Source organism: Hylobates moloch, unplaced genomic scaffold (genome assembly GCF_009828535.3).
Source record: "Hylobates moloch isolate HMO894 unplaced genomic scaffold, HMol_V3 SCAFFOLD_5, whole genome shotgun sequence".
In the NCBI taxonomy this organism is placed as follows: Eukaryota; Metazoa; Chordata; class Mammalia; order Primates; family Hylobatidae; genus Hylobates; species Hylobates moloch.
Window position 1 is genome coordinate 52,187,898 of NW_026652280.1, and position 11,636 is coordinate 52,199,533.

Below are 11,636 nucleotides of genomic sequence, written 5' to 3' on the forward strand. Positions count from 1 at the left end.
GTATTAAATCTGTATTCTCCCCCATATTCATTTTAAGAATTTGAGGCTATTTTTTTGTGATTAAAATGTAAGGAAAATAGTAAACTACAGACTTGCCCAGTTTAGATTTGAGCTTTTAACAGATTATACTTCAAAAGTAGCATGGACTGATTGATAGTAATGCTTCGAACCCATAAACATCCTCATTTGAACATTATGTCAGAGAGGGTTGGATGGAATTTGTTCTGTCACATGGTTCTTGTTAGAATAAAGCAGAGAGAGTTCCATAGTCTGGATGCATTGTGCTTTTGAAAAGAAAAAGGAAGGTTACCTGCAGTAGGCCTTCCCACCAGAGAGCAATCACAATGTCCAGTTGGTTCTCATGCCTTTGATCGTTCTTGACTACATCTAACTCTCCTGCTGAGTTCTTGTCTCAGGCTCACAGATTAATATTAACTCAGGCTGCAGTGAAGCAGATTTCTCTCACTGAGAGGGAGCTGTTTTGATCTGTGTACTTTATCTTTAAAAGGTTTCCTGAAAGCCTATCTTGCAGCATTTCCCAAATCATGTTCCATAGGATCCTGGTATCCAGTGAGATGTAAAAAGGTGTTGCATAGATAAAAGGGATCTGTAGTCAAACTATTCAGTGATATTCTGCAAACTTTACCTCTTATCATAAAGATTCAGAATTCAATTAACATATAAAAGGTTCAAAGAAAATCTACATAAAAGAAACCTGTCTAACTTTGATAAACCCCCGTATTTCCCAAATTTTGCAAACACAATCTTAGTTTTATTCATCTAGTATCAATAAATATCACATGAACTGCATTTTGAAAAAGGCTGCATGTATATATGACATAATTTATTCAGATATTTGATTCCCCATACCCCTTTCAATAAAGATAGCAAGTATTCCTATGTAGGACAGAAACCATAAAATATTCAGAAGCATGAAAATATTTTTTACTTGTGGAAACTTTTCTACACACTAAGTTCAGAACTTTAAGTGGTCCTTGAACAACCTGGACGGTTGGAACAACTTGGAAAAGTGCAAACACTAGAATAGAAGGCTAGGCAAGGTGGGGAGAGGGGCAGACACACAGAAACATGGGTGCAGGAACACAGGCAGGCTGAAGAGCAGGCAGGTGCACTAACAAAAAAGACCTAGCAGCAAATGTCTGCTACAATAAAGAACTTTCAAAGGCAAGCCTTCCTCTCAGGACAGATGATGATGGCAGGCAGGGCTATTCCAAAGTCAGAGGGCTGTGGCTATTAAGTAGCTCATCTGGATAGAGAGGGAAAAAGACCAGTGTAACAATTATATGATGAGGCAGGAATCAACTGAATGTTCACTTGTGTTTAGAGGAAGCAGGATTTGATTACTTTTATGGGTGACTCATCATTTTAATTATCATTTATAATATAATTCCAGTTTTACATTTTCTATGTACAAAATTGTAACAAGTTATAGGATAAAAATACCCATATCAATGAACAGGCTAAGTATGCCCGTAACATATGTGTCCTTTATGAGAGATGACAAAGTAAATATTAACATATTAACCAATGCCAATGTCAACAAATGCCAATATCAACAAATACAAATGTCAATGCAAAGAGCCACAGTTAGAGTGGACATCATTGTGTGCAAGAATTGCATATAAAATGTTAAGAATTTTTCATATACATAATTGTAATACAATTTATTTTAATGAATTGAGTGGTGCCTTATGGTTTTTTTTATATTTTTATGAAGTTTATTTTTAATTTAGTAAAACATTTGATTCTAACCCACAGGTGATTAATAATACAAATTGTGTGGTATTCACCATGTTACTCTTTTGAGGCTTGTGCAAGCTGTACATGACAGTCGTAACAATGGCTTTGCCATTAGTCTGTAAGGATGTATTAAGTAGTATTTGGCAGGGATTGACCCTAGCATCTCTCCTAATCAGTAACTTCATTGATTTTCTGATCAAAAAGTTTATAGTATGCTAATCATAGTACTGATGAGCTTATGTTAAGTGAGTTATTAGAATTTCAGAATTAGGAAATAAAGCCCAATATAATTTTCATTAAAAGAATATATTGCATTTGCCAAACCACAAGGAAATTCAACAGAAACAAATGCAGGCTGATTTAGGTAAGAAAAAGGATCTGAGAGGCCAGGCGTGGTGCCTCACACCTGCAATCCCAGCACTCTGGGAGGCCAAGGCAGGTGAATCAGTTGAGGTTAGGAGTTCAAGACCAGCCTGGCCAACATGGTGAAACCCCGTCTCTACTAAAAATACAAAAATTAGCAAGGCATGGTGGCATGTACCTGTAACCCCAGCTACTCGAGAGGTTGAGGCAGGAGAATTGCTTGAACCTGGGAGGCGGAAGATGCAGTGAGCCAAGATAGTGCCACTGCACTCCAGCCTGGGTGACAGAGTGAGAGTCCATCTGGAGAAAAAAAAAAAAAGGTCTGAGAAAGAAATATAGGATAAGGAAGTAGTAACTAATCATATGTGTAGAAAAATGATCCATGTCAACATGATACTAGATGTATTAATATGATTAACTTATAAAAACTATCTCTGAGTCTCTCATAAGAGATTTCTGAGCATCTTTTTTGGTGAGCAGAATTTGAATAGAGTGTGGTCAAATGTATGGATCCACATAAAAATGACAACATCACAAGGATGGAACCTAAGGCTACACTGAGATCACCGCATGTCGTGACCAGCACATAGTCCATCCTCAAATTATGCCGGTTGACATTGTATCTGTCAGTCAGGGTTTGGTCAGGAAGACAGAGGCCATTTCATGCATCCCAAGCATAAGGGATCATAATAGAGGAAACGTGGACTTCAAAGCTGTTGGAAGAGCTAGGGAAGGCAAGGTCAGGGAAGCCACCCTGGGGAGCCCAGGCTGAGGTGCTGGAGACGATGGTTCTCAGGACTGGCTGGGAAGACGCAATGAACCTCTCTTCTGCCCACATTTTGCCCACAGCTGCCTTCAGAGATTAATGGTCCTTTTTTCTCTCACCTTCCAAATTTTACCAAAGTACTTCTAATTATCCTACTCTGACCCAGAGCCATGTGAGGAAAAGGATTTGGGGGAAGATAATTCCCACTCTAGAAAAGATGGTAGTCATGCCGAATTGACCACAATCCAGCACAACTGTATAAATAAAGATCCTACGAAGAAAGAATAAAGTAGTTGAGAGATTTTCCCAAAATGTTTGGCATCTTGTGAAAAACAGGTTAACATTCTTAGCTGATTCTGTTTGTAGATTATTCTGTCAACTATTGCCACAATAATGACGAGCAACTCCAACATTTCAATGACTATAAGAGCAGGTATTAACATCTCACCAGTGTGTCTGTGGATCAAGTAGGGCCACTCTGCTGATTTCAGTTGGGTGTGGCTCCAGGCCAGGGTTTAGATTCAAATCTGCTTCACACTCTTGTTGTTAAGAGCTACTGGTGGTAGGCAAATTAATGGTCCCCCAACGATGTCCACGTCCTACTTCCTGGAACCTGTGCATATGTTAGGTTACGTGGCACAGGGCAATTAGGTTGCAGAAGGAATTAGGTTGCTAATGAGGTAAACTTGAGACGAAGTTATCTTGAATTATCCTGGATGATTTAGGTAGGCCAATGGTAATCATGGGGCTCTTAAAAGTGAAAATTGGAGGCAGGAGACACAGAGAGAGAACTGGAGGGAGAAGCAGAGAACGGGCAGCGTGGGAAGAACACAGCCTGATGTTGCTGGCTTTAAGACAGAAAAAGAGGTCACACACTCAAATGTGGCACTCTCTAGAACCCGGAAAGGGCAAAGAAATGACTTCTCCCAGAGCCTCAAGAAGGAACACAGACTTCCTGACACGTTGATTTTAGCCCAGTGTGACCCATTTCGGAATTCCGACCTCCAGAATAGTAAAGAATAAATTGTTTTAAGCCACTGTGTTTGCGATGATTGGTTCTGGTAATTATGGTGTCATAGAATCCTCTTATGCCACCAGAGTTTCATTATCTTCCTGCTGATGGCAGAAGTGCAAAAGAGTGAGGAGAAGCCCCCAATGCTCTTAAAGCCTCAGCCTAGGACTGTCACCTCTGCTTAGCTTACTATCAGTGGGGTGAGGAAATATACATCACCTTTTGTGGAAGGAATGTCAAAGTCATACAGCTAAAGATGTGGAGACAGGGAAAGGTAAAGTCTTAGACACAGTAAAGCAACTTACTGCAGTAGCATCTTACTGCAGTCACGCATTAATAACACTTATTAATGAGATTAGCTACTAAATGTTCTGCATCTTAAATTAGAATTCAGGCATTCCATCCTCTAAAATGAGTACCATGCTTCACTCATTATATTGGAAAATCGTGAAAGTTGAACAATTTTACCTGCTACACGGGAAGGGTGAAAATGATTTGTTTGTGGGGCATTTGCACTGATACAGCCATTCCAAAGAGCAATCTAGTGGCACTTATTGAAATTAAGAATGTATTATATATACTCTGTCTCCCAGCAAGGCCTGTCTGTCCATCCCTCAGGAAAATTCAAAAAGTTGTCAGGTGAGGGGAGATTTATTGAAGTGTGGTTAAATGTTGCAAAGAGTACCCACTGGTAGGAGAATGAAATACAAGATGTGATAGAGGCATATTATGGCTTATGTCATATACTATGTAGCAGTGAAGAGCAATGAGTGAGATTCACATACAGAAACATGTATAAATTACAGAAACATATGTTGAGTGGGAAAACGGAGAGAGAGGGAAATCCCACAGCATAATACCATCTATGCATAATTAGGTGCCCACATAGCACTGTGTAGTTTTCAAGCATCTGTAATTATCTAAATAACCATGTAGCCAGTGGATTGGAAGAATATATACTAAATACACAAATAGGTGCCTATGCGGGGGGTTGGAAATGGGATTGAAAAAGACAAAGAGAAAACTCAAAAGATTCTTAAAAGAGAGGCCCTTAAAATTGGATGATGACAATAGTAACTCATAAACTAAGTACTGGCTAAAGCAAATTCTGCACACCTGATCCTTAAGAAGCGTGGGAGGGAGAGAGAAAGAAAGGGAAAGAGAGAACCTAAGGGAAGACTCCAGGAAAGAAGTAGAGGAGGTATTTGGCAGTCAGATCACAGCTTCATAAAGCAGCTAAGTTTCTATATCACAGTTCTTATTTTCTATTAAGTTTTTTATTTGGGAGGAGATATCAATGCTTTCTAGCTTTCCTTAATAGCACTGTGAGTGTGTGTGTGTGTGTGTGTGTGTGTGTGTGTGTGTGTGTGTGTAGCAGCACTCATATAAATATAAAGCGTCTCTGTGAAATTTCTCTATAGCTATTTCATTTCTCTCAACTATTCTTAGTAAGTAGTTTCTGAGAGCTGTTTGACCTGAAGGGTTAATTTTTAAACCTACATTTCAAGTTTTTCCTTTTCAAAATGCATCTTTCTTGTGAATAAATATGGCAGAATGAGGCAGCTGAAGTGATCAGTTACCTTGGGTGTGTCCTCAATCATGGAAACTTTTCTCTGCAGGATGGAAATTGCTTTCATCTTTCAAAGTAAAGTCATGGAGAGAAGGCTGGACCAACCAGGCTGTTGAGATATTAGAGAAAATCTCAGTCTTTCAATGAGAGGGATAATTGAAGAAGTTTCCCAGGCTGCAGCAACTGCAACGCCATTGTGTCAGCTGCAGAAGTTAGCTGCACCTCATGCTGCTGCCATCCATGCTGACTGCAGTCCCCTGGGCATGTTTACGTTTTGTCTGAGTTCTTAGCACTCATTTTTTCTGGCATTCAGGTTTCACATCTGTAACCGCTCTTGCCAGAGGTAGAAGCTTTGTTGAGATTGAGGACTATGCTGGACACACAGTAATTCCATTATCACCAGATTAATTAGTAATGAATGAACACATGATGCTCTGCTCTCTCTCTGTCTCTCTCTCTTTCTCTGTACACACACACACACACACACACACACACACATATATACATCATACATTATTTCCCCTAGAGATCTATTCTGTCACTTCTCTTACTACCATTCACTCCCTTCCCATTTCTGCTGGAATCCTGGATCACCAGCCTACCTCTCTCATTCTTGCCAAAGCTCCACCACCTGTGGGTCTCCACCAGACTTTCTCTTCAGGTTGCTCAAGACCAAGATTCAGGAGCTGTAGCATTCAGGTAAATTATGTAGGGAAGGGTAGGATATGATGGGAAACAAAAGCAGAGATCCTTTTCTCCTAGAATATCCTGGCCTGGATTACCAATATTTTTGGCATTTAGGCACTCAGTGGACTGGCAGGGCAGGGCAGGGTATAAACTGGGCTGGCTGCTTGCCAGACTTATCTCCCTTAACCAGTCTGTCAGCAGTTCTCACGGAAAACACAAGTTCTTTCCCACAAAGGTGCAGAGAACTCACTCTGATTGTATTTCAACATTTTAAAAGAAAAGACGATTACTGAAAAGAGGTATCTATGCTACTGATGGGATTTCAGGCTTTAGTGGACACAATATTTTAAAAATCAAGAGCATTTCCACACATGAGAAGACAGGTAGATGTACCCAAACATTGCCTCTGTTTCAACCCATTTCAAGTGAGGAGCAGGATTAACACTTCTTAGAGTTCAGGGTAAGTAATCCACTTACCAAGGTGTTTGTAAACAATGTGCAGGAATAGGAGGAAGGGTTTTATGTTACCCAGTGGATCGCATTTTACTTCAAAATTTCACCTCTGACTCTACCCTCAATCCTTCACAAATATGCCTGTGTCCCTTTTCCACATCTCCATACTTGCCACTGGCATCCCTCTGGCCTAACAACAAGGCTTTCCAAATACCTGGGCTCCCCCTCCTCAGAAGACAAGGAGAGTTTTCTGTCACACATAAAACAGGTCAGGCTGTGAGATAAGAACTGGAAAGTTGGGCTTTTTTTCTTCATGTATGTAAATTCTTAGTTGAATATGCATGTAATGTTAAAAAAGACTCTTCATGGATATTTACCAGTTCAAATGGTTTTTCCAGATTGTTTTCCAGCATGAAAATAAAAGCAATTGGAACCAGCCTTAAATTAGAATTAAAAACAGATACTTCTTAAAAGTATACAGAAAAAGCTCTAGGTTACTGAGATTCTTTAATCACGACAACTTTAAAATGTGCCATCTGTGAGCAGCAATAGGGTTCTCATCAGTTGAAAGGTTAATCGTAAGCCGCTGAAGAGTTGACTCCAAGCTTAGCTCTGAGTGGAGAATTTATAACATAGTCATGATCTTATTTAGCATGTCGGGTAAATCGCCTCGTTAGGAATATAATGTGAAGGAGATTCACAACTTTTCCAACAGGTTCAGAGAGGTCAACTAAGGAAAAGAAAGAGGCCAGTCGTGGAAATAGGACTCTGGCTTGCTGTGGGTGTATACTTCTCTTGTCTAGTGCCTATAAACTTACTTATTTTAAGAATGGTATCTGTCAAGAAAGGAGAAAAGGCCCCATTAGAAGGTGAAGACCCAGAAAAACCTTTCAGAAGTTTGTCCCAGAGGTCATAGGTATGAAATGCAGTAATAAACATCCAGTTGAGGGAGTCTGAAAGGCAGGGGTGAGAAAGGGTAGCAAGAGGTAACAGTCTCTTGGATTAACAGTAGCTTTCACTAACCCTAAGCCGGCCCTCAGCACAGGTGGCAGGCAAGGAAAGGTTGTTTTCTTTTGTCCAGTTTTATTTCTTTATCCTGTATGAAATCTTTTCCTTTACTCATGGCCCAGAATAATTTCTACCCTGAATGGCCCAAATCCAAACTTTCAGCACAGGAATCTTTATGAAACTCCTCTGATGGCTTAGGGCTCATTTTGGGTATGATCTTGACCTTTCCATCTTTCCAAAGGTTTCCTGCTTCCTCTAGGGCAGTCACGGCTTATCCTTTCCGGCTCCCCTTTTACCACCTTCTAGTGGAATTTACCTGACCTCCTCTTCTCGCAGCTTGGCAGGCTCTAGAGAGACTGACCTCTGCAGATGGTTTAAAGTGAGAAGCTCAAGGTCCACAGTTCACAGGGCTGCCAATCAGGCCTGTGCAGGTAAGAAATGCATTCTAGCAGTGGTCTCTTGGAGGCTGCGCTTCCCCTGTTGCTTTCTTCCACAAAAGAATGCCTTTTTTTTTTTTTTTTTTTTTTGAGACAAGGTCTCTCTTTGTCACCCAGGCTGGAGTGCAGTGGTGTGATCTTGCCTCACTACAACCCTCCACCTCCCAGGATCCCGTGATCCTTCTGCCTCACCCTCTTGAAGCTGGGACTATAGGCATGTGCTACCATGCCCAGCTAATTTTTGTATTTTTAGTAGCAGTAGAGATGGGGTTTCACCATTTTTCCCAGGCTGGTCTCAAACTCCTGACCTCAAGTCATCCGCCCACCTCAGCCTCCCAAAGTGCTGGGATTACAGGCGTGAGCCACTGTGCCTACCCTTAAAATAATGGTTTTAATAGACATTTCAGAGATGCTGGTTCCATTTAGGTACAAGGGACAAAAGATAATACTCTTGGCATTAGGTAAAAAGGATAGATGAAGAAGCAGTTTTTCTAGGATAGGAATAATTTTTCTAAGACATGAAAGAGACACAGTTTTAAAGGTTCCTAAGATACCAATAGATATTAAAGATAGTAATGCCTTTTCCATCATGATATCCCTCAGAAAGGAGTATCCAATGATTTAGGAGGTAAATCTCTAATGTTTCAATATTGAGAATTGATAGTATTAACTTATCAAGCAATCAAATTTCTCACATGATATTGGTATTTAAAGATGGTGGGAAACTTTCAGGAACTACTTAATTTTATTCAACTATACCTGTGACTCTGGCAAAACAACTTTGCTAATTAAAAAAAAGCGAGGTAAAAATGATCTCACATTTACATACCATTAACCACTGTAATAGGGTAAGAATGAAGTTAGGGAGCTTGAAGATTGCAGAGTTACTGCTTTGCGTATAGACAGGGAACTAAAAAAATGTCACCACTGAGTAAAAATGACTGAGACTTTAGTTCCAACTCCTCTGTGGAAGGTTGTCATTTTAATTTCAGTGTCCTGATTTTTAAAGGAGAGTGAACTACAGAGTCTTAAGATTTAATCCATTTTGTCACTTTTAGGCATTTGATATTTTATTCCGTGGCATTTGAATAATGTGTTCCTGGCATATGATGAGCAAAATGTGTAATATACACAGAAAAAAAAAAATAAGGCAAGTAGGTCTCTATAGAGCAGCCACTGGCCATTTCAGAGTCTGAGGTCTTTCCCGGTAAAGAAAACTGTTGTTTGGTTTCCACTGTAGCCTGGTGGCTAGCAGATAATCCCTACCTTATTCTGTGAGAAAAAAAAAAAAATCAGAGGGTTAAGAATGTGATAATAAGGAGATATTATAAAATTATTTTCTGAATCTGGTACTAAACATCTTAATTCCAACTGTAAAGATCATTGTTGGTAGCTATTGTAACTTTTTGTGCCACAGAAAACTCAACAGTCTAAAAGAATATACGAAGACAGAACCTCAACCTAGAAGAAATGGACAAATTCCCAGACACATCAAGGAATTCCTAGACAACCTATCAAAACTGAATCATGATTAGATAGAAAATCTGAACAGACCAATATAAGTAAAGAGATTAAAGCAGTAATAAACTCTCCCATTAAAGAAAAGCTCAGGACCTGATGCCTTCACTGCTGAATTCTACCAAACATTTAAAGAACTAATACCAATCATTCTCAAACTCTTTTTAAAAATTGAAGATGAGAGAACACTTCCAAATTCATATCACGAGGCCAGCATTACCCTGACACCAAAGCCAGACAAAGACACTATAAGAAAAGGCAATTAGGGACCAATATCCCTGATAAACATGGATGTAAAAATCCCCATCAAAATACTAGCAAATGAAATTCAACTGCAAATTTAAAAAAGCATTCACCATGATCGAGTGGGATTTATCCCTGGGATGCAGGAAGGTTCAACATACACAAATCCATAAACGTGATACACCACATCAACAGGATGAAGGACAAAATCTTTATAATCTCAATAGATGCAGGAAAAGCATTTCACAGAATTCAGCACCCTTTCATGATTAAAAAAAAAAAAACTCAACAAAATATAGAAGGACTGTACCTCAACATAATGAAGGCCAGATATGACAAACCCACAGCTAACATTCTCAACAGTGAATAGTTAAAAGCTTTTCTTCTGAGATCAGGAACAAGACAATAATGCTCACTCTCACGACTTCTGTTCATCGTAACACTGGAAGTTCTAGACAGAGCAATTAGGCAAAAAAAGAGATAAAAGGAGGAAGTTAAATTGTCCCTGTTTACAGATATCATGATCTTCTGTATAGAAAACTCTGGCTGGGTGCTGTGGCTCATGCCTGTAATCCCAGCACTTTGGGAGGCTGAGATAAGTGGATCACCTGAGGTCAGGAGTTTAAAACCACCCTGGCCAACATGACGAAACCCTGTCTCTACTAAAAATATAAAAATTAGCCAGGGGTGGTGGCACATGCCTGTAATCCCAGCTGAGGCAGGAGAATCGCTTGTACCTGGGAGGTGGAGATTCCAGTGAGCCAAGATTGCACCACTGCTCTCCAGCCTGGGTGACACTCTGTCTCAAAAAAAAAAAAAAAAAAAAGAAAGAAAAGGAGGAGGAAAAAAAAAACAACTCTAAAGACTCCAGCAAAAAAAAAAAAAAAAAAAAAAAACTGTTGGAATTAATCAATGAATTCAGTAAAGTTGCAGGATATATAATTGACATGGTTTGAATTTTTGTCCCCATCCAAATCTCATGTTGAATTGTAATTCTGAACACTGGAGGAGGGGCCTAGTGGGAGGTGATTGAATCTTGGGGGCAGATTTCCTCCTTGCTGTTCTTGTGATAGTGAGTTCTCACCAGATCTGTTTTTTTAAAAGTGTGTACCACCTCTCCCTTTACTCTCTTCCTCTTTCTCTGGCCATGTAAGATGTGCCTGCTTCCCCTTCACCTTCTGCCAAAATCGTAAGTTTCCTGAGGCCTGCCTAGTCATGCTTCCTGTACAGGCTGTGGAACCATGAGTCAATTCTTTTCTTTATAAATTACCCAGTCTCAGGTAGTTCTTTGTAGCAATGTGAGAACAGACCAATACAATAATCAATGCACAAAAATTAGTAACATTTCCATACACTAATAGCAAACTATCTGAAAAAGAAATCAAGAAAATCATCCCATTTATAATAGCTACAAAAAGTAAAAATAATGTACTTTGGAATGAATTTAACCAGGGAAGTAAAAGACTTACACACTGATTAAAAGAAACAAAGAATTTACTAGGCGTGGAGGAGGCACGTGCAAGTAGTCCTAGCTACTCAGGAGGCTGAGGCAGGAGAATTGCAGGAGCCTAGGAGTTCAAGGCTGCAGTGAGCTTGTTCACATCATTGCACTCTTACCTGAATGCAGAGCAAGACCCCTGTCTCTTAAAAAGTTAAAAAAAAAAAAAAAAGACTGAATCTCTACTCCACTATTTTCCCGCCCAAATCTTTTCCCTCCATCAGTATTCAGACCAGGTAGAAACTTGGCAGGCTATAGCACAGATGATATATTTTGAAGTAGCCCCATTACTGCCCAATCCTATTACCTTCAACTCCTTC

General features: G+C 39.7%; 1 long non-coding RNA gene across 1 annotated transcript; it reads left to right on the forward strand.

Moving 5' to 3' along the window:
* Positions 1–4,022: 4,022 nt before the first annotated feature.
* Positions 4,023–9,966, forward strand: LOC116468646 (uncharacterized). Its single transcript, XR_004248106.3, has 3 exons — positions 4,023–4,176; positions 7,957–8,051; positions 9,475–9,966. It is a non-coding gene; the product is annotated as an uncharacterized LOC116468646 (long non-coding RNA).
* Positions 9,967–11,636: the final 1,670 nt, after the last annotated feature.